Raw genomic sequence first — 20,126 nt, forward strand, 5'->3', positions numbered from 1 at the left:
TCTTTCATTTCCCCGTGTCCTTCTACCCTCTAACTCTAGGCCTTATGCTCCCTGAGAAGAAATTAAAACAAAGAGAATGTCACTCTATAGAAGAATCCTGATGCCAGCTGTTGAAATAAAAAGGATGATTACTTTACTAAAGTAATATCAATGATTAACATTTTCCAAATAATCACTATGTGCAAGGCAGTATGTCAAACATTTGTATAGCCCTATCTCACTTAATCCTTACACTCACCCTCTGAGAAAGAAGGCATCATTATTTCCAGTTTAAAGGGAGGAAACAAGATCAGAGATATTGAGTAATTTGGGTACCATGGCTCATTTGTTAAGGGGCAGAGCTAAATCTGTTCCTAGATTTGTCAAATGCCAAAATACAAGAGTCCTTTCCATCGTACCAGAGTACAAGCAGAGCATGCTGAGTTTCTTGAAGGTGGACAATATAAAGCTGGTCCTTCAATAATCATACATGAAGGCAATGCATGGTGCCCAGGAGCCTCAGCCAATACAAGCTGAGACTAAGGCACATGCGCAAACTGACAGCCACCATCTGGGGGGATTGTTTGGGTGTGCATGGGGACTGTGCAGGGTTTCACAGGATTCCAAATGCTGACATAATGACATGCAAGCAGGGGCTCCACACTTAAAAGAACTGGAGTACTTTACAGGTCTCTTAGGCAGATTTTCTAGCAGTGAGAAAGCATGAGCTTTGTTATAAAGGAACGTGGGCTGGTCACAGAAATAAGGTAGGGGAGTTTCACGTCTGGGCTTCAAATAAAAAAGAAGTGGCTTGAGCTGTGTCAACTCAGCTAGTAGCTTTCAAATGAATTTCTAATGCACAGAGATGAGTAGAGAATATCAAGTTCATTGGAAATAACTTGCTATCACAAAAATTTGTTTGATAATTCTTTTCTTCCTTTCCAATAATTTGTTCTCATTCACACATAACTTAAGGAGGTGAAGAAAGGCACATCATGGCACATTATCTGATACATAATATGTGTTCAATAAGTGTTGATAACCGAACACATAAATAATATCTAAGGTACTTCAAACTTCACCTAACTCACTGTTTAGCTTATCTATATTTGTTGTGTGAAGCTAATGTACTAATAGGCAATTGACAGAAAACATCGACCTGATCTAACAAGGGCTTTTCCTGACTGGGGACACATTTTTTACTCTTTTCTTTAAATGTCGATTCAGAAATAATTTTAAGCTTAAAGAAAAATTGTACCAATAAAAACAGTATACATACATACATACACACACCATATACACACACTCATACTCTCTACAGATTCACTTACTGTTTACATTTTATCCTGTTTTCTTTCTTTCTCTGTCTCCTAATCTGAACTACCTGAGGTAGCTCCCATAGATCAGATTCCTTTACCCATGGACACTTTGGTGTGTTTTTCCTTAGAACAGGAACATTCCCTTACATAACCACAGCACAGTTATCAACTTCAGTAAATTCTGTATTGACATAATGTTTTATTCTAATCTAGAATTTATATTCCAGTTTTTTCAATAGACCTAATAATATCCTCCATAGCATTTTCCCTTTCTGGAACAGGATCCTGTCTTGGGTCAGGTAGCCTTTAGTTGTTATGTCTCATTAGCCTTCTTTAATATGAAATATTTTCACAGCCATTTTTCTTAAGAGATTGATGTTTTGAGGAGTACCTTCCCTTCAACCATTTTAAAATAGAATCTTCCTCAGTTTGAGTGTTTCTGATATTTCCTCATGATTGGATCCAAGTAATGTATTCTTAGCCAGAATTCCACACAGGTGATTTTGTGGCTTTCTCAGAGGAGTCACATCTGGAGGCTCATGCTGACCATCTGTCTCACGTTGGTCATATTAATTTAATCATTTTCTCCAGGTGTGGTGCAATTTTCCCATTGTATAAATTACATTTTCTCCTTTCCAATTAATGAATTGACTATATGGAGACATTTTTAACATTATGCAAATATCTTGCTTCTCATCACAGTTTTCTCCTGCAATTACCATCCATTGATGGTTACGAAATGATGACTTTCCATCTTTAGCACTACCTCTACATTTATTAACAGCCAGCACTTTAGGATCCTGCTGTTGGCGAGATCCTTTCCTTCCTGCCTACCATATGGAGTAAAGACTTTAAATCTTTTCAATAGTGTGTATATATATATATATATATATATATATATATATATATATATATATATATATTTCCTTAAGGTGCATAATTATCTTGATATTCAAATGGTCCCAAAGTTCACCTGTGAGCTCACCTTTAAGCTGGTTCTTATGTCTCTGTTTTATATCCCCATCATTTTTTAGCACTTCCTTTCTGGTAGAATAAAATATTTTAGAGTCATCTTGTACATACACTGTCCCAGGCCTGGAATCAGTCATATCTCCAAGAAACATTGGTTCCTCTCAATGGGGAAGGATATTAGAGACAAAGATCTGGAAGTAAGTTTTGCTTGATAGAGAGACACATCTGATCTCAAAACCCAGATGTAGTGGGGGGTGTGGGATGTGTTGGCTTACGAGGAGTGCTCAAGTGAGGATAGTTGTGAGGACAACAGGACTGGGTAAGCAGGGGCAAAGGCAGCCATTGCACTCTGCTATCTCAGTAAATGCAGGTGGAATTGAATGATCCGTGTTGATTGAACCTCACAGTCATCGCTGCCCTTTTTCACTGTGGGCCTTATGAGCAGTGTATCTATCATGTGTCTCCTCACGGCCACTCCTGGGATGCAGCAGCTGCTGTGTTTTCGTCTACTAAAGTTATTTATGTATCCACAGCTTTCCTCTTAGATTTATTGCTGAAATAAATATTGAAGATGTACAATTTATAAATTATGGAAAAGAGACATATTTTTATATAAAGCAAAGTAAAATAAGCATGAATTATAAAAAATAGTCTTCTGATTAGGCTAAATAGTTAGTCCCCATGGAATATAGTTATTAGACACAAAGAATCTTCTCATGCAAATCTCTGACCTCTCATGGTGTCTTGTATTTCACAATTTAATAATAATGCTCATGCCAAATTAGAACTACTACATATGTTGGAGAGTGGGGGAGGACTGGCAGTTTAGCAAAATGGTTAAAGGCAATCAGACCAACTGGAATTTGATTCAAACTCCACCACTTCTCGGATGTGTTAAGTAAGTTATTTACCTCTCAACCTTAGTTTCATCATCTCTAAAATGCAGACAAGAATAATAATTTATGGAATTTGTGTAAGAATTGAGTGATATAATACATGTAAGGAATTTATAACATTTCTTCAATAAATGGCATGTTATTATGCTAAACTGGAATTAGCTATTGACAGTTATCAGTCATTACTTTCTTTGACAATTAGCTTACAAACCAAGTATAGACTTGATCTGAAAAAAATAGATCATAATGTAGCAGAAAACTAGGGAGGAGAAAGGATGAAAAAGAAAAATTCTCAAGCTAGACCCAGGGATGGATGACATTTTTGGAGATAACCAGCTTTGTGGGGGGGGAATTCTCTCAAACAAGGAGACAAGAGCAAAGGTAGTTATTGTTACACAAAAGGGAGTAAAGTGCAGGAACAAGGAACAACTCTAATTTAATGGCATATTTCCAGCCCTAAGCACAGTGCAATTTAGGATTATAGGAGCTTATAACTGGAAAACACTTTTCAATGTATTCAGTGTAACATCCCATACTATGCTGAGATGCCCAATATGGTATATCTCCATGTGGCCATTCAAGGACTAGGATTCACTCACTTCACAAGGAAGAAGAGGAAGTTCTTTAAACTGAGAAAAAAATTAATTTCACTCAATTTAAAGAGCCCTCCATAATCCTGGCATTTCAGGAAATTATGGAAGAACGAATATATACAAAGATGATATTATACAATTTCTGACCTCAAGAACCTCCCCATCTAATGAAATACCACATGAACACATGAGGAAAACACAATATAATGGTCAATAAAAAAATGAATTTAGAACCCAGAGATAAAGCAGAAATATTTCCTAAGAAGATAAAAATGAAACTGAATCTTGAAATATCCATAATTTCTCACCAAGAAGAGAAGAAAAGGAAAGGCAATTTCAGCAGCGGGAACAGTATATACATTGGACTAAAAGAGTGAATGTGTGAGGTTAGTTACAAAAAATGAGAAGTGATGTATGGCTAGAATATTAAGTTTGTAGTGGGAAATGACGGGAGGTAGAAAGAGTTCAGAATATACCATGAATACCAGTGTTTCTCAATTTTCTCTGGAGGAAGAAAAATATAGGCCCCTAAGTATACATCCACAGATTCCTATATAATTGAGGAACTAAAGTGTAGTCTATGTAAATGGCTTTCATATCTTCTCTGTAAAAGAGATATATTTGAAAATCCAATGTTTAAACATCATGATATAGTGTTCATATTTTCAAGAATATGTCTACATACCTTGTTTGTGAAACACTTCTGTAGACAACTGGAGTAATGAGAGCTTTTTAGGCAGTAAATTGATATGATTCTACCTGTATTTCAGAAATACATGAAGCTAGCAGCCTTAGCAGAATGAAGAAAGATGGATCGATGAACCAATGGGAGGAAGATAGGTGGTGAGGGCTTGTTTTAAGATGGCAAGATTGAGATGAAGATGAGCTGGCTAGGGTGCAGAAACTCTTGTACACTCTAGAGTAAAGAGACCCAGAAGTTCTTCTTGGTGAGAGATTATGAGGTAGGAAGGTGAGTAACACATCAGGAATGATTCTGAAATGTCTGCCATTGATTTCTAATAATCTGTCTTGTTTTGTCATCTTAAGCTATATGTCATTAAAAAATTGAGTTTGTCTTCATATAACCTCTAAACATCTGCTAGTATAATTCTCCAGAACCCTTTTCCCCCTACAGTCCTTTAATCCTTTCTGGTTTATTGTGACTGTCAACTATGTCACTTGGAAGTATCTTACCTCTTCATTTGCTAGGATTTCTTGAGGAATAGTCTAGAAAGTGGCAAGTTAGCTCTGGGCTTTAATAAAAGATTATGGAAGTTTTGAAATTTTGAATGAGGTTTTAAGGTAACAGTGTGCAATGAAGTCTTAAAGGACAACCTTCTTTTCAGTGTCCCTGCCTGAGAAAGGACTTTCTTAGGACATCCAGAAATGATCATAATGACTCAGAAAAAGGAAATAAATTCAATTAAGATTGATTATGTAAACCAGAATGCCAAGGAGATTACTTCAGCAGGGTGAGACATTCTAGTAATGGGAATGCTTAAGTCCTTTCCTAAATATCTTTACCAATTCTGAGGGAGTCAGAAGGCTGAGTAGCTTGATATAGATTGGTGAATGCTGACTCAGAACAAAGGTGGGAGGTTTTGACAGAGAATTCATCTAGACTGGGATAACTTTTCCAAGTCTTGGTTACTTAACTCCCCAGAATTACCTCCTAGGCAATCTTGTTGATATTCTGATCAGGCAATACTTCTGATCATAATAACTATAACAACAATCTTTATGTACCAGATGTTCTAATTTCTCATTACATTACCTAGTCCTTACAACAGTCTTATGATACTTAATATTCACTGATTAAAGCACCATCTTCAGTGATGTAGTTATTCCAATGAGTTTAAGTGACTGTCTATTTCTAGTCAAATGAGCTAACTCAACTCACTTGACTTAAAGCATAACCTTTTGTCTCAGGGCAAAAAGGTCCTGTTCTATAACATGTAGGGAATTCAAAACAGTGTCCTGTGTATTACTTTCCAAGTGGGTTTACTTTGAATGTGATTTTGTAATCAGAAGATTACATTAACTTCTAAAAAGACTTAAATAAGATAGGGACTGCTATATGATGGAGAAGACTTTGACGGTATGTACAAATGTTTTAAGATATCTATGGCAGAAGCTACTCTCAGGGAAGAGTTAATAATAATGTACTAGATTCACAAAAAGTAAGTGAATCACAATTTCTATGTACACAAATACCTATTAAATTTTCAGTCAGTGCCTTGTTTCCCAAAGCAGAAGGGCAGCAGCACCTATTTGTCAGAAACGCTCCAGTCAGGATTCTGTGGTAGCCTGATAGAAACTGTGACTGTTTGAACACTAGGGGACATTTTCAGTTTTGCCGAGACAGATTCCTTTAGACCCAGAGACATTGTTTTAATATCTCCGTGGTAGAAACTCATAGTTTTATTTTTTTTTTCAGAAAGAAAAACAACTTAAAAAAAGAATAGTTTAAAATTTGGGGATATTATTGCTTGATACTCAGTAAACTTTTAGCAGCAAGTGCAATAATGACATAACCTGAGCAATCTCTTAAAAAAAAAAAAGGAATATCAATTACCATGTATTTACATGTTTTTAAATGACTCCTTCATTTTTTTCATAATCTACTAGATGTACTGCCATGCAAATTGTTCTTGCCAAATGTGAATATTGAGAAAGTAAAGTAATTTATTTAAGGCATGTGATGTCTTTGCTATGAATTAAAAGGTGCTAGTGGTGGGCACACAATACAATGTACAGATGATTTGTACACTTAAAATCTATATAACTTTATTAACTATTGTCACCTCAAAAAATTAATTTTTAAAAAGACAAAAAAAGAGATAAAACATTATCTAGAAATTTGGAGAACTAAAAACTGGAACAGAAAACCACTGTTTTCATTATAACTATAAAACTTTATAATGGACATGTATTACTTGAATAAAAATTTAAAAGGGAAAAACAGATAAAATAAAAATAAAAAGAAAAGGTGCTGGTATTACCTGCTGGCGAACACCATTTTAGAAGGCTACATTAGAGAGAGAAAGACAAAGAATTCCCAAGACTGGGAAGGGCCCTTTAAAGAGCATTGAAACGCTGATTTGGAAGGTGTATAGTATTTAAACCATATTTAAACCTCAATTGTAATGTTATGAGCTCCTCTTCTCTTACTTTAGAAATTTATTGAATAATTATATATTTAGGCTATTGTGAAGATGTGTAAATACCTAGCTCCTACTACACATACAAGAAATGTCTCCCTTTTCTCCCACTCCTGTCCTCTCTGTAATCTTCAGAGTCTTCTCAACTCTCCTTATAATTTAGCATTGGCTGTTAGTCTTCATGATGTATATATATTCATATTACATAGCTTTCATTTAATTTTTCATCATTTGAATTCACTATTGTGGAAAATGGCTGTCTGCTAAAGAATAGTCTCATTTTCCCAATAACTCAACTTAAAAACCTAGAACATTTTTAAGGAGCAAAATAATAATGTATCTCTTCTAAGTATAGAGTTAGCATTGTATATATACAGAATTTACTTCCTTGGGACAAATCTCAGATGAAGATGCCACTATGCATTAGCAGTAAACAATACAAAGAATACAAAAAATTCTATTTTTATGTATTTATTCACTTACCACATATGAGATATTCCAGGATATCAAGGTAAATTATCTATATACCTTGTGTCTGTAGGACTGCTTTCTAATCTTCTACAGTGAATGATCAAACCAAAAATATTTTTTGGTTTCATTATCTATTTACAACTCTTACAATATGTGGAGAACTCCAACAAACTATTTTTTATGTAGGTTACATTTATAGCTATGTACCATTCTTAAAACTTAAACTGAGAAAATTTGAAAATATTTATTGATTAAAATAACAAAAATGAATTATCATGTTAGTAAAAATAACATAATTAAAATGTATATCAAAAATAGTAAGTGGAATGGTACTGCTTCATATTTTTGAAAAAAATAAAAGAAGATATCTGGATTCAATGCCTGCTTCTATATTCAATATATTATATGATGGTGTTTGGTTCAAAAATTTGAGGAAAATCCAGCCTCATACAGGTATAAAATTGAAATAAGGAGCAGGAAAATCTCATACATTAATGAAAAAACAGCAATCAATAGACAGTAATACTGAGATTACCAAGTGGAAAGACATTGCAGTCCTAAATATGTATGTACCAATCCGAGGAGCTCCAAAATATATGAAGCCAAAGCTAATAGAACTGAAAGGAAAAATAGACAAATCCACAATTAGAGTTAAAGACTTTAACACCCCTTTCTTAATAATTAATAAGATGAGATAAATCCACAAGGATATAGAAGAACTCAACCACACCATGAATCAGAAATATTTAATTTATTATTTTTTTCTTTTATTTTTAAATAATTTTTAGTGTTCAAGTACAGTTGTCTCCATTTTACTTCACCACTCCCCCCTGCACCCCCATCCTCACCTCCTACCCTCAATCCTACTCCACTTTGGCTTTGTCCATGTGTCCTGTATACATGTCCCTTGATGACCCTCCCTCCATTTTCCCCCATTATCCCTCCCCCCACCTCTGGTTACTGTCAGTTTGTTCTTTATTTCAATGTCTCTGGTTATATTTTGCTCAACTCTTTGTTTTATTGATTAAGGTCCACTTATAGGTGAGATCAAATGGTATTTGTCTTTTACTACCTGGCTTATTTCACTCAGCATAATGCTCTCCAGTTCCATCCATGCTGTCGCAAAGGGTATGAGCTCCTTCTTTCTCTCTGCTGTGTAGAATTCCATTGTGTAAATGTACCATAGTGTTTTGATCCACTCATTTGATGATGGACACTTAGGCTGCTTCCAGCACTTGGCTATTATAAATTGTGCTGCTATGAACATTGGGGTGCATGGGTTCTTTTGAACTGGCGTTTTAAGATTCTTGGGGTACAATCCCAGCAGTGGAATTGCCAACTCAAAAGGTAGTTCCATTTTCAGTTTTCTGTGGAAATTCCATACTGTTTCCACAGTGGCTGCACAAGTCTGCATTCCCACCATCAGTGCACTAGGGTTCCCTTTTCTATACAACCTTACTAGATCTTGTTTGTTGATTTATTAATGGTGACCATTCTGACTGGTGTGAGGTGATAGTTCATTGTGGTTTTAATTTGCATCTCTCTGATGGCTAGTGATGCTGAGCATCCTTTCATATATCTCTGGATATCCTCCTTGGAGAAGTGTCTGTTCAGGTCCTTTGCCCTTTTTTTAATTGGGTTGTCTTCCCAAAAGTATTTAATTGATATTGATAGAACACCTTACCCAACAACAAAAGGATATACATTCTTTTTGTACGTCCTCAAAACACATATTAAGATAGAGCATATTCTATATAAATCAAACCTCAACAAAGTAAAAGAATTGAAATCATACATATTGTGTTTTCATACCATAACAGAATCAAACTAGAAATCAATAGTGTAAAGATAACAGGAAATATCATTCAAAAATAGAAAAGAAAAAAAAAACACAGACTAATATCCTTCATGCATGTAGATATAAAGACCCTGAACAAAATATTAACAAGTAGGATTTGGCAGTATATAAAAAGAATTCTACATTGTGAATGAAGTGAAGTTTATTCCAAAAATGCAAGGCTAGTACAATATATGAGTGTCTTATATGGTATCTTGACTTCTTCAATGCTAGCGTCTTGGCTATCATACTGCATTATAGTTTTTCAAGGTGCTACCATTGAAAAATTGAATAAAGGACAATGATATCTCTATTATTTCTTATTATTGCATGTGAATCTAGAGTTATCTCAAAAATAAAAGTTTAATTAAAAATTACTAAGCAAAAATACAAACAAAATGTTTTTGGTAAATATTTGAAATTTACTTTTAAATAAATGAAATAAAAGTCCACAATATTTAGAACCTTCTTTTGTCAAGCAATTGGCAAAGTTTTGTGCATTGGTATTTATTGATTTATAAACATGAAGAGATACAACTTACAGCACTACCCAAGATAGTATTACAATTATTGGTGTATGGAAAAGCAGGCTTAGGGAAAACATAATATAGATTTTATTTTCAATGTGGCATTCCAGAAATAGCTGTTATCAATTTCTTTTCTTCCAGTTTAATATTAATGAAATAATGCCATAGAGAATAAAGTAATTATTCAATAACTTATGTGCTACTCACATGAACCTACAGATTGGTTACAGAGAATTTCCCTAAATATACATCATAGTTCTAGTAGATCTAGAACAGCTAAATCTCTAATTTGGTCAATGTCTTTAAAATATATTTATTAATGTTAAGAACTATCTTTCTTAGCTATCCTTACTTTGTTTTCATTTATAAAAACAGCATTAGCAGTTGCTTTTTTTTGTATGCTTGTATTTTGTTAAGAAATAAATTTCCATATCAATTCATAATAGCTACTATTTATGTTATAAAAAGATAAGAAGTGTAAAACTTTTAATGAAGCAATGGACAAGTGATTGAGTAGGCTAGTTTACTAGTTAAGAAATAGTCTTAATGCTATTTTAAGTCTTACAGTTGAGTCAAATTTCTGGTTTGGCAAATATATAAATATGTTATAATACATGATATCTAAATACATAATATATAAACATACATTATATATTTATATATAAAATATAATAACATATTCTAAGTGTATATTTATATGTAAAATATAAATATATAAAATATATATATTTATATATATAAATGGTTACATGTCATTGGCTTTGGGAATCTGATGTAAATAGTCTAAACCAGAGGAGTCAAATTCATTTTCACTGGAGGCCACATCAGCTGTACAGTTGCCTTCAAAGGGCCAAAATAATTTCAGGACCGTACAAATATAACTACTCCTTAGTTGATAAGGAGCTAAAATTACTTTTGGCCTTTTGAAGGCAACTGTGCAGCTGATGTGGCCCCTGGTGAAAATGAGTTTGACACTGCTTGTCTAAACAATCCATTAAAATAACAATTTATTTTTTCTCTAAGGATATCTGCATAGAGTAGGATAAATAGAAAAGGTCATCATTACACTAATGTATTGGGGAAATAATAGATGGTACATACCTTTTTAAAGCTTCAAAATACATCTTAGAATAAGGGATCTGAGAAGTTCTACAATACAGAGATTTGTTTTGATTTGTTAAACCTTAAATATTTCCACCTAATTTGTCTATAAAACCCATCTATTACTATCACCTTGTGTCTTTGATTTTCCCAAACACTCTTTAAAAATATTTGTGTTTAGTCTGGCCAAGATAGAAGCATAGGTAGAAATGCTTCACTTCTTCACACAACCAAAAGAAAGATAACAACCAATTTAAAAACAATAAACAACTAGAAGTGCCAGAAAATCAAGCTGCATGGGACTATGACAACCAAGGAATTAAAGAAACTTTCATCCAGACCAGTAGGAGGAGCAGAGATGGGCAGCCAAGTGGAGAGGACCTGAGGCAAGGTGGCAGACCGCATGGGTGAGGAGGGGCTGGCCCACCCAGAAACTAAAGACTCAAAACCTCTACCTGTAAATACCAGGGGGGTTGCAAAGGTGGGAGAAACTCCCAGTATCACAGGAAAGTTCATTGGAAAGTGGGGCTAGAACAGAGCAAGCGAGCAGCACTGTTCCCTCTCTGACACCTCCCCCACAGACAGTGCCACAAAACAGCAATGAGGGTTGCCCCACCCTGGAGAATACCTAAAGCCCACCCCCTAACAACTTAACAGATGCCCTGTGACAAGGAAATATGGTCCAAATGAAAGAACAGATCAAAACTCCAGAAAAAGAGCTAAGCCACAAGGAGACAGACAACCTATCTGATGCAGAGTTCAAAACACTGGTAATCAGGGTGCTCACAGAATTGATTGAGCTCAGTCGCAACATGAAGGACAAAATGAAGGCTACCCAAAGTAAAGTAAAGCAAAATATACATGGAACCAACAGTGAAGGGAAGGAAACCAGGGCTTAAATCAACTATTTGGAACAAAAGGAAGAAATAAACATCCAACCAGAACAGAATGAAGAAACAAGAATAGAAAAAAATGAGGTGAAGCTTCAGAACCTCTGGGACAAGTTTAAGTGCTCCAACATCTGCATAATAGGGCCACCAGAAGGAAGCTGGCAGGAAGAGCAAGAAATTGAAAACTTATTTAAACTAATAATGAAGGAAAACTTCCCCAATCTGGTAAAGGAAAAAGACTTCCTGGAAGTCCAGGATGACCAGAGAGTCCCAAAGAAATTGGATCCAAAGAGGATCACACTAAGGCACATTAAAATTAAGTTACCCAAGATTAAAGATAAGGAAAGAATCTTAAAAAAGCAGCAAGAGAAAAGGAGACAGTTACCTACAAAGGAGTGCCCATGAGACTATCAGCTGATTTCTCAAAAGAAACCTAGTAGGCAAGAAGGGGCTGGAAATAACTATTCAAAGTCATAAAAGGCAAGGACCTACATCCAAGATTACTCTATCCAGCAAAGCTATCATTTAGAATGGAAGGGCAGATAAACTGCTTCTCAGATAAGGTCAAGTTAAAGGAGTTCATCATCACCAAGCCCTTATTATATGAAATGTTAAGGAGATTTTTCTAAGAAATAGAAATTCAAAAATATGAACAATAAAATGACAACAAACTCATAACTATCAACAACTGAACCTAAAAAACAAAAACTAAGCAAACAACTAGAACAAGAACAGAATCACAGAAATGAAGATCCCATATGAAGATCCCATGTAGGGTTTTCAGTGGGAGGTGGGGGGAAGAGGGAGAATGGGGGAAAAGGCACAGGGAATAAGAAGCATAAATGATAGGCATAAAATGGACAGGGGTAGGTTTACAATAGTATAGGAAATAGAGAAACCAAAGAACTTATATATACAACCCATGGACATGAACTAAGGGGGGTGCAGGGCAGAAGGGTGATAAAGGGGAGAAAAAAATGGGACAACTGTAATATCATAATCAATAAAATATACTTAAAAATTCCCCCCCAAAATATTTTGTTTATAGATTTCCAGAAATGTATTTGGGAAAATCTGCTCTAAAATTAAAATATTGCTTCTGAAAATACCAAGGATCAGCTCTAGTGTTCATCTTATTAGACCTAGTTGATTTTATGCCAGAAACTATGGATAACCATCCTTTTCTTCCTTATAGTTATGTTTCAGCAGATCAAAGTGACTGTTCATTTACTTAGATGGAGACTTCAGCAGAAATTTGTAGTAGAGCTTTAGTTAGAGCCAAGGGGAAATATATGAGATAGAAGCTTATCTCCAGTGCTCAGTATATGGTGAGATGCCACTTTTCTCAAGATAAAATCCATCCAGTTCTTAAAATTCATTAAGGTTGATGCATTTTACAACTCTAAGGACACCATTCATTTTTTTGTATTGTGCTTTAGAGAACAAAAGTATCATAAAATATAATGTAAGTGGTATTCCCTAGGGTTTTGCTTTAAAAACTTGCTATAAATCTATCCCCATAAAAATTAAAAGCTAAAATAAAAGAACCCAAATAGCTAACTTTTATTGAGAGGTTACTAAGTGTTAGGTACTTTAGTAAACAATTTGCCTACCTTTTATAAGCAGCATCCTAAGTGGTAAGTTCTATTTATAATCCTCATTGTATAGATTTTAAAAATATGTGAAAAAGGCAAAGTCATCTGCTTATAGCAACATAGATTATAAGTGCCAGAGCGAGAATCTGAACTTTACAAATGTGGTAAGTACGCTAGCATCCTTGAAGAGAGATCACTTGAATTCAAGACATTATGAGACACTGGGTAAGTCATTCAATTTCACATAGCATATCTTTTCATTTATGAAACTGAGATAATATTTATCTACTATACATCTGAGTGTTTATATGAGTATCAAATAAGATGTCTGTTAAATGTGGAGAGCCTCTGTTATATTACAATGAGGACAAGGTATTAGAATATTGTTATATTTTATCAATAATTTTAACTCAAACTGTATTGATTTTTCTTTTTCCACCTGTAGAAATTTCAGGACCTCATGACAGTGACCTCAGAATAGGTGACTTTCCAATAGAAGCTCTGAAAGCTTGTGACTTAGAATTATCACTTTAGTGCTTAAATGAGTAGAAGAGAATGTATTAATAAAAAGGTTCAGTTTATAGGCAGAAATGCTTGAAATATGGCAATTGATCAAGATAAGAAACTTCATGTATATATATATATACCAGATGCAACTGTGGGTCTGTGTATTCTGAGATTCTGCAGGCCATTAGTTTCATAGGTTATTGCTGAATTAGTCTAGTTCTCCCTCTATTAATTAAAGCTCACTTTCAAATAGTCTAAGAAAGAAAAACCAAATAACTTGGCTTTAAAAAGATAGACTTCATTTTGATCTTATGAAACATGCAGAGATAAATGATCCAGGACAGAGTGCAGGTCTACCATCCTCAACTCCCCGCTACCTCTAGGTCTTCATTCTAATATCTTTATCTCAAGCAGCAGGAAGAGCACAGAGTGGAAAGTGGAGTGCATGTCCATTCCTATTTAAAGGCATACGTGAGAAGTGTCTATCATCAATTCCATTTTATCCCTCTGGCCCAACAGGTATGGCCACACAGCTCTAAAGGAAAACTGGAAAATGTGATCGCCTAGCCATGTGCCCTACTAGGGTATTTAGGATATTCATTATTAGTAAAAAGAGAAAAAAATAGTATTAGTGGGAAAAGTAGCAATTTCTAACATGATCTCTTTTTCATAGACTGGGTACTTTGTTATAGTTGCCCAAATGGACTAAAACATAGGAGCTGTAACAAATCAACCTCCAAATTTTAGTGGCCTGACCTAATAAAAATTGATTTCTTGCTCACACAAGGCCTGGTTTAGATGTTGTTTGGTGAGTGGCCTTTCACATGGGCACTTCAGTGACTCTACTGGCCCCCAGCTCTCTGATGGATCTTCTGCATCTTTTGGGAGAAAGGGAACAGGGTGTTTAGAGACTCCTACAGAAGGAATATATGGGCCAACCCTGCCAGTGGCCCACCTACCTTCTGCCCACATGCTACTGGCCGCAGTACATTCGCAAGGCCACACCTGAATAGGAAGTTGGTTGTACATCCAGGAATTTGAGGAAACAAGTTCCATGAACACATCGAATGGGTCTGCTGGGTCTTTCTGTTTGAGCCTCTTCAGCTTTTTCCCCTTTAGGGGCCGGTCATTGCTTGATGTTTTATTTTGGGGCTGAGCTACCTTATTTACACTCTAGCCTCAATTCTTGGCTGAAAAAGACAATTTATTTTTCTCTCATTTCTCATTGCCTTATTTTCCCTCCTTCCTACAATATTTTTCCACTTACCAATTCTTCACTAAGTAGAAAAAGGCCATGACATTCTGTTTCTATTAGCCATTGTATATTCTTCTTTCCAATGCCATCTCCCAAAGTATATTTCATAACTTGTGGGTGAATCATTGTTTTTATTAACGTGCTTTATTTGAAAGAACAATAACCTAGCTCTTAACCTCCTAACATCTATTATCATCTCCATGCTGAGATGAGCTTGGCTATTTTTCATACAAGCCACTTAGTCCTCTCTCTCTATACAATTAAGTATTCTGTCAGGAGAATATTGAGAGAACGGCCTGTTACATAAAGACATAAGAGCCAGATTCAGAGCCATGACCTGTCTTAGACACAAAGCTTGGAATGTTACAGGAACACTCCAAAAAATTTTAGCTTAACTAACTTTAAAATTATGTTAGCAACTGGAGTTACATGGTTTAGAGAGAAATAATATTCCATATTTATTTATTCAACGAACACTTATAAAGCAATCTACTGTGTGCAGGTGCTTTGAAAAACACTAGGAAAAACTGTGAATATGATGCAGACCCTTTCCTTTTGGAACTTACAGTCTAATCAAGAACTGAGCCATTAATACCTAATCTACAGGAAATAAATTATTAAAAAGAGGGAAGTATAAATGTTATTAAATAGAGGTACCTAATCAAGTGTTTATTGTCAGAGAAACTCTGATTGAGGATCTGATATCCTTAAGGATAAGTGAAGCAGATCAGCTAAAGTACAAAGAAGCAGAGGGGGAGACGTTACAAGTTCTTTCCAATAGCCTAACAAAACAGTCTTACAAATTCCAGAGAGTCCTTGTGATTAATAATAGCTACGGATGTCAATATTTTTCTGCTCCTAAAACTTTTCACATTTATTATTTTAATTACTCGTCTCAAAAGCCTTATAATATTTGTTATTACATTCATCTCACAGATGAGGAAACTGAGATTCAGAGAATTTTAAAATCTTGACAATGTCATACAGCTAAAACTGTATGACATCATCAACAGGGGAGGTCATGTCCCCAAGTCTTTCAAATAGAGGGACATAATTTTAGAGGAAGCAGAGAGCAATGGTTAAGAGTCAGATTCTCTGGGTTAAAATCCTGATTCTGTCTCTTACTAGCCAGATGAATTGTCATAAGTTTAACCTGTCTTTACTTGAAATCCTTCATTTATAAAGTGAAGATAATAACAATACCTACCTCATGTGTTTTTAGAAAAGGTTACTTCAGTTAACATTTGTAAATTACCTAGAACAGTCTCTGTAATAGGAAAATGTCATTAAATAATAAAGTCATTCTTGCATGTCGATGTGCTAATTTTCTAGCTCCCTATGGAAACAAATTCTAAACAATGGAGTAGACTAGCATTTGAGAACTCCAGTGGACAAAAATTGTTTCAGAAAAGCATTAGTCCTACATTGAACTGATACCCAAAGTGTAACAAAATGATAGTACTTTCTACTTAGAATTACTTTTTAAACGCAACCTCTAAGCTGCAGTTATACCTCCTACAAATTTTTGAAACTCAATCAGGGAATTCACTTGAACAGAAACAAACACTGGTCTTAAGGAGGTGAACATCTGGCCTTATACTCGTACATTCGTGGCACTGCCAAAGAATTCCAGCCCGTTCTGGGTTTTGTGACAAGAATCTGATCGATCCAGCCGATTGTGTGCCATCCCAAGTGCTATGATAGGAAGCTCCTAAAGCCCTCGCCCAGAGGAAGAGGGGGCATGGAAACCACCGCCAGGGGCTTTCTCTGCCCGACCACGTGCATCACGGAGAACTGGTCTGGATCAGGTGCCTCAGTTTTTTCAGCATTTTTATGAAAAGCAAAAGGGAAACAAAGGTGCTGTTAGAACCAGAAAACAACTAGAAAAGAATGTTGTCATCTTCTTTATAGAGTTACTATGAGGATGAATTTATATAAGAACATAAGGAAACACTTAGCCTAATGCCAACTATCCAGGGGTGGAAGGTACAGTAATGGTTGTAAGTTGTTGCCAAGTGATAATTAAGTAATAGTTACAAAGAGAAATAGAAAATATATGACTCATATTTCATTTATAATTAAACTGTGAAGATGAGGCTTTGTGATATGTAAGCATAAGGAAATACTATTTGAAATTGAAGGTTGATAAGTGCAAACACACCTGTAAAAAATTCAAAGATATTTTCAAGTGATTTTAATCAAAGTATCTTAAAAATAATTACCCTTAATTTAACATAAGTAGAATCTTTATTATGTTTTCCTGCAACTAACTTTACTTAATGTTGACTTTTTATCTATGGCGTATATTTGCTCTTGTTATACACCCACAGCAATAACCCCTATATACAAATTTATAGCTATGAAAGGTAAAAACAGAATAGTACAGGATAAGGAGAAGACCATAGGATTCGAAATGAGAAGACTGAGGAGATAACTTTGGAATTAGCCATTCAGAAGACACGTGGCCTTTAATACGTCATCAGGATTTCCCAAGCTTAGTAGTATCTTCATCTGCAGTATAGGCATGTTCATACTCACTCTCTCGTCCTTAGGTGAGGAACGTGCAATGGTGTGCTGGAGTTGGCACATCTGCTGAGAACTGACAGCATCTTTTCCAAGCTCTGTACTCAATGACATTAAGTTGATACTTTGAAATCAACAATCATGAGATATTTACACCATGAAAATTGACAGATGCTATGAATCAAAATATTCTCCATACTTCCCCCACTTTTCCTCTGAGATTTAGTTATTAATCTTTTGCTAGTACACTACTGGGGATGTCTAATGAGAAAATGTGCCTGAAAGTGTTTTGTGAACTATAACATGTAATGCAAATAATGTTATGATATTCATTATGGAAAATCATCGATATGGAATCTGAGACTTGCATATTCAAGTATCATTAAATGATTTTTCTAATTAAAAAGCAAAGATATAAGTGAGATAGTAGGACACATTTAAATGATTTAATTGACTTGTATATTAAAAATCACGGCAATAAAGTTTACATAGAACCTTTGCAAGGCAACTGACCATCTGTTTGCCTAGGGCTAATACGGTCTTTCCGAGGACCAGAACCAGCTACATAATTTGTAGGACCCAGTGCAAAATTAAAACACTGGACACCTTGTTTGAAAATTATTAAGAATTCAAGATAGCAACAGCAGAGAGCATTAAGCCAAGCATGGGCAGTCCTGGGTAACACTCAGATGCATGCTTATGAAGGTGGCCTACCTAGGACATAGGACTTTCAGTGCTAAAGCCAGACCAGCCTGGGGGCAAACAGAGACTAGGATGGTTAGCTACCGCACCTTCGTTTCAAAAAATAGTTAGTATTAATATATTATTAAGGTTTTAGCATACACAATGAAATATACCAAAAAATACCAAATATTATCAATTCAGTCATAAGAGCAGGAAGAGAATACAGCTTAAATCATACTTTTGCCTATAAAGATCTTTGCTATTTAATTGTGCACAACTTAGTGAACTATATTACTCTGTTGTGTGGTTCAGAGTTCCCAAGTCTTTCCAAACACACAAATCTAGTCTTAGACTATAGAAAGCCAGTATAAGGACCTTAAAGCAAGTTTCAGTCTAATTTTAAATGAAGAAATGGACCAGTATTCTTGATGTTTAAGATAATTTTATAGATGTGTTTAGAAATTGGAAATAAGATCTATGAAATGAAAAAATCACTGGATGATATAATTATGTAAAGCAAAAGATTAGACATGTGCGCACACACAAAACACACGCACACACAAAACACCTGCACACACAAAACACATGCACAAACACTGACGTTACCAAGAGGAGAAATTAATCTGATGTTTAAAATAATAGACAATTTAAAGTGAAAACACATGATGAAATAGTTCTGTTGATCTCCTGTATTGAGTTTATGGAGGGGACTCTGACTCCTTATGACTGATTCAACTTTGCCTTTGTGCAAAAAATGAAGGTAATTAGAGGAGTCGTTCTCAAACTCAGTGCATATTAGAATTTCCTGGAAGACTAGTTAAAGCAAGTGGTGAATCCCACTGACATTCTGCTTCGGTAGATCTCTAGTAGGGCTAGAGTGTTTGCATTTCTAACCGGTTTACATGTTGTGTTGCTGGTTCTGGGACCGTACTTTTGATGACCATAGAATTTGTGGAGCATCTGTGACCCTAACTACAGAAATTATATGGCAAGAAACAGTCACCTACCACTGCATTTACTTCATTGCTCTGTTTCATAGGTAAGAGAATTTCCTGAGTCCAATTAAAAGTATGTTCTAATAAATACGAATGCTAATTAGTTACATTTATGGCTGTAGGACCAGCACTTTATTTGAGAAAACTTGAGTTGGATTAAAAGTTAATGTTCCTATTATACCTCAGGATTTGCTTAGATCCAGAATCCTTCCTGATCTATAATAATATACTTCTGCTGCAATTAGTTTAAAATGCAAGCCTGTTAAAGTACTCAGCCATCAAACAGAACCTCCTAAAATTATTGTGTGTAAACTTGTACGGCTATGCGTGTCATAGTTTCTGCAGTAAGCGGCACATTAGAAAAGTAAATTAGGGGGAATATAGCCAGTGGGTCTAACAGTCACTTCTCTTCAACCTTCACATGTACTAATGTATATTTTCAATCTTCTTTTTTGGTTTTTTTCTCCAATTAAATCTGTGAAACTCTATGAAATATTAAAATTGATTAGAGATTCACTTAAAATGCAACTAAATCAAATAAGTTAAATGTACTGTATTGTGAAGATTTAACAACATACTTTTCCACATTTCAAAATCCAAAAGGCAACATAAAGTATATCTACAACCCAGCTTCCTAGAAAGGAGCATACTGAATTAAATAAGATGTGTGAAAATGTCCACCCAGTGCCTGCCGCTGAGTAGTTGCTCAATTTTTTAAACATTTTCAAGGGTCCACATTGGAACAGTTATGTAAACACAGAAGTGAGTGACGTGAGATTTTAAAGTCAGAAGCATTTTTAGACTGTCACAATATAGAAGGA

At 35.1% G+C, this 20,126-nt stretch overlaps 1 protein-coding gene across 1 annotated transcript in view; it reads left to right on the top strand.

Moving 5' to 3' along the window:
- Positions 1-20,126, top strand: part of TYR (tyrosinase) — a 78,614-nt gene that overhangs the window by 13,404 nt on the left and 45,084 nt on the right. The gene's annotated exons all lie outside the window — the stretch shown is intronic.

This window comes from Desmodus rotundus, chromosome 5, assembly GCF_022682495.2.
Source record: "Desmodus rotundus isolate HL8 chromosome 5, HLdesRot8A.1, whole genome shotgun sequence".
Classification (NCBI taxonomy): domain Eukaryota; kingdom Metazoa; phylum Chordata; class Mammalia; order Chiroptera; family Phyllostomidae; genus Desmodus; species Desmodus rotundus.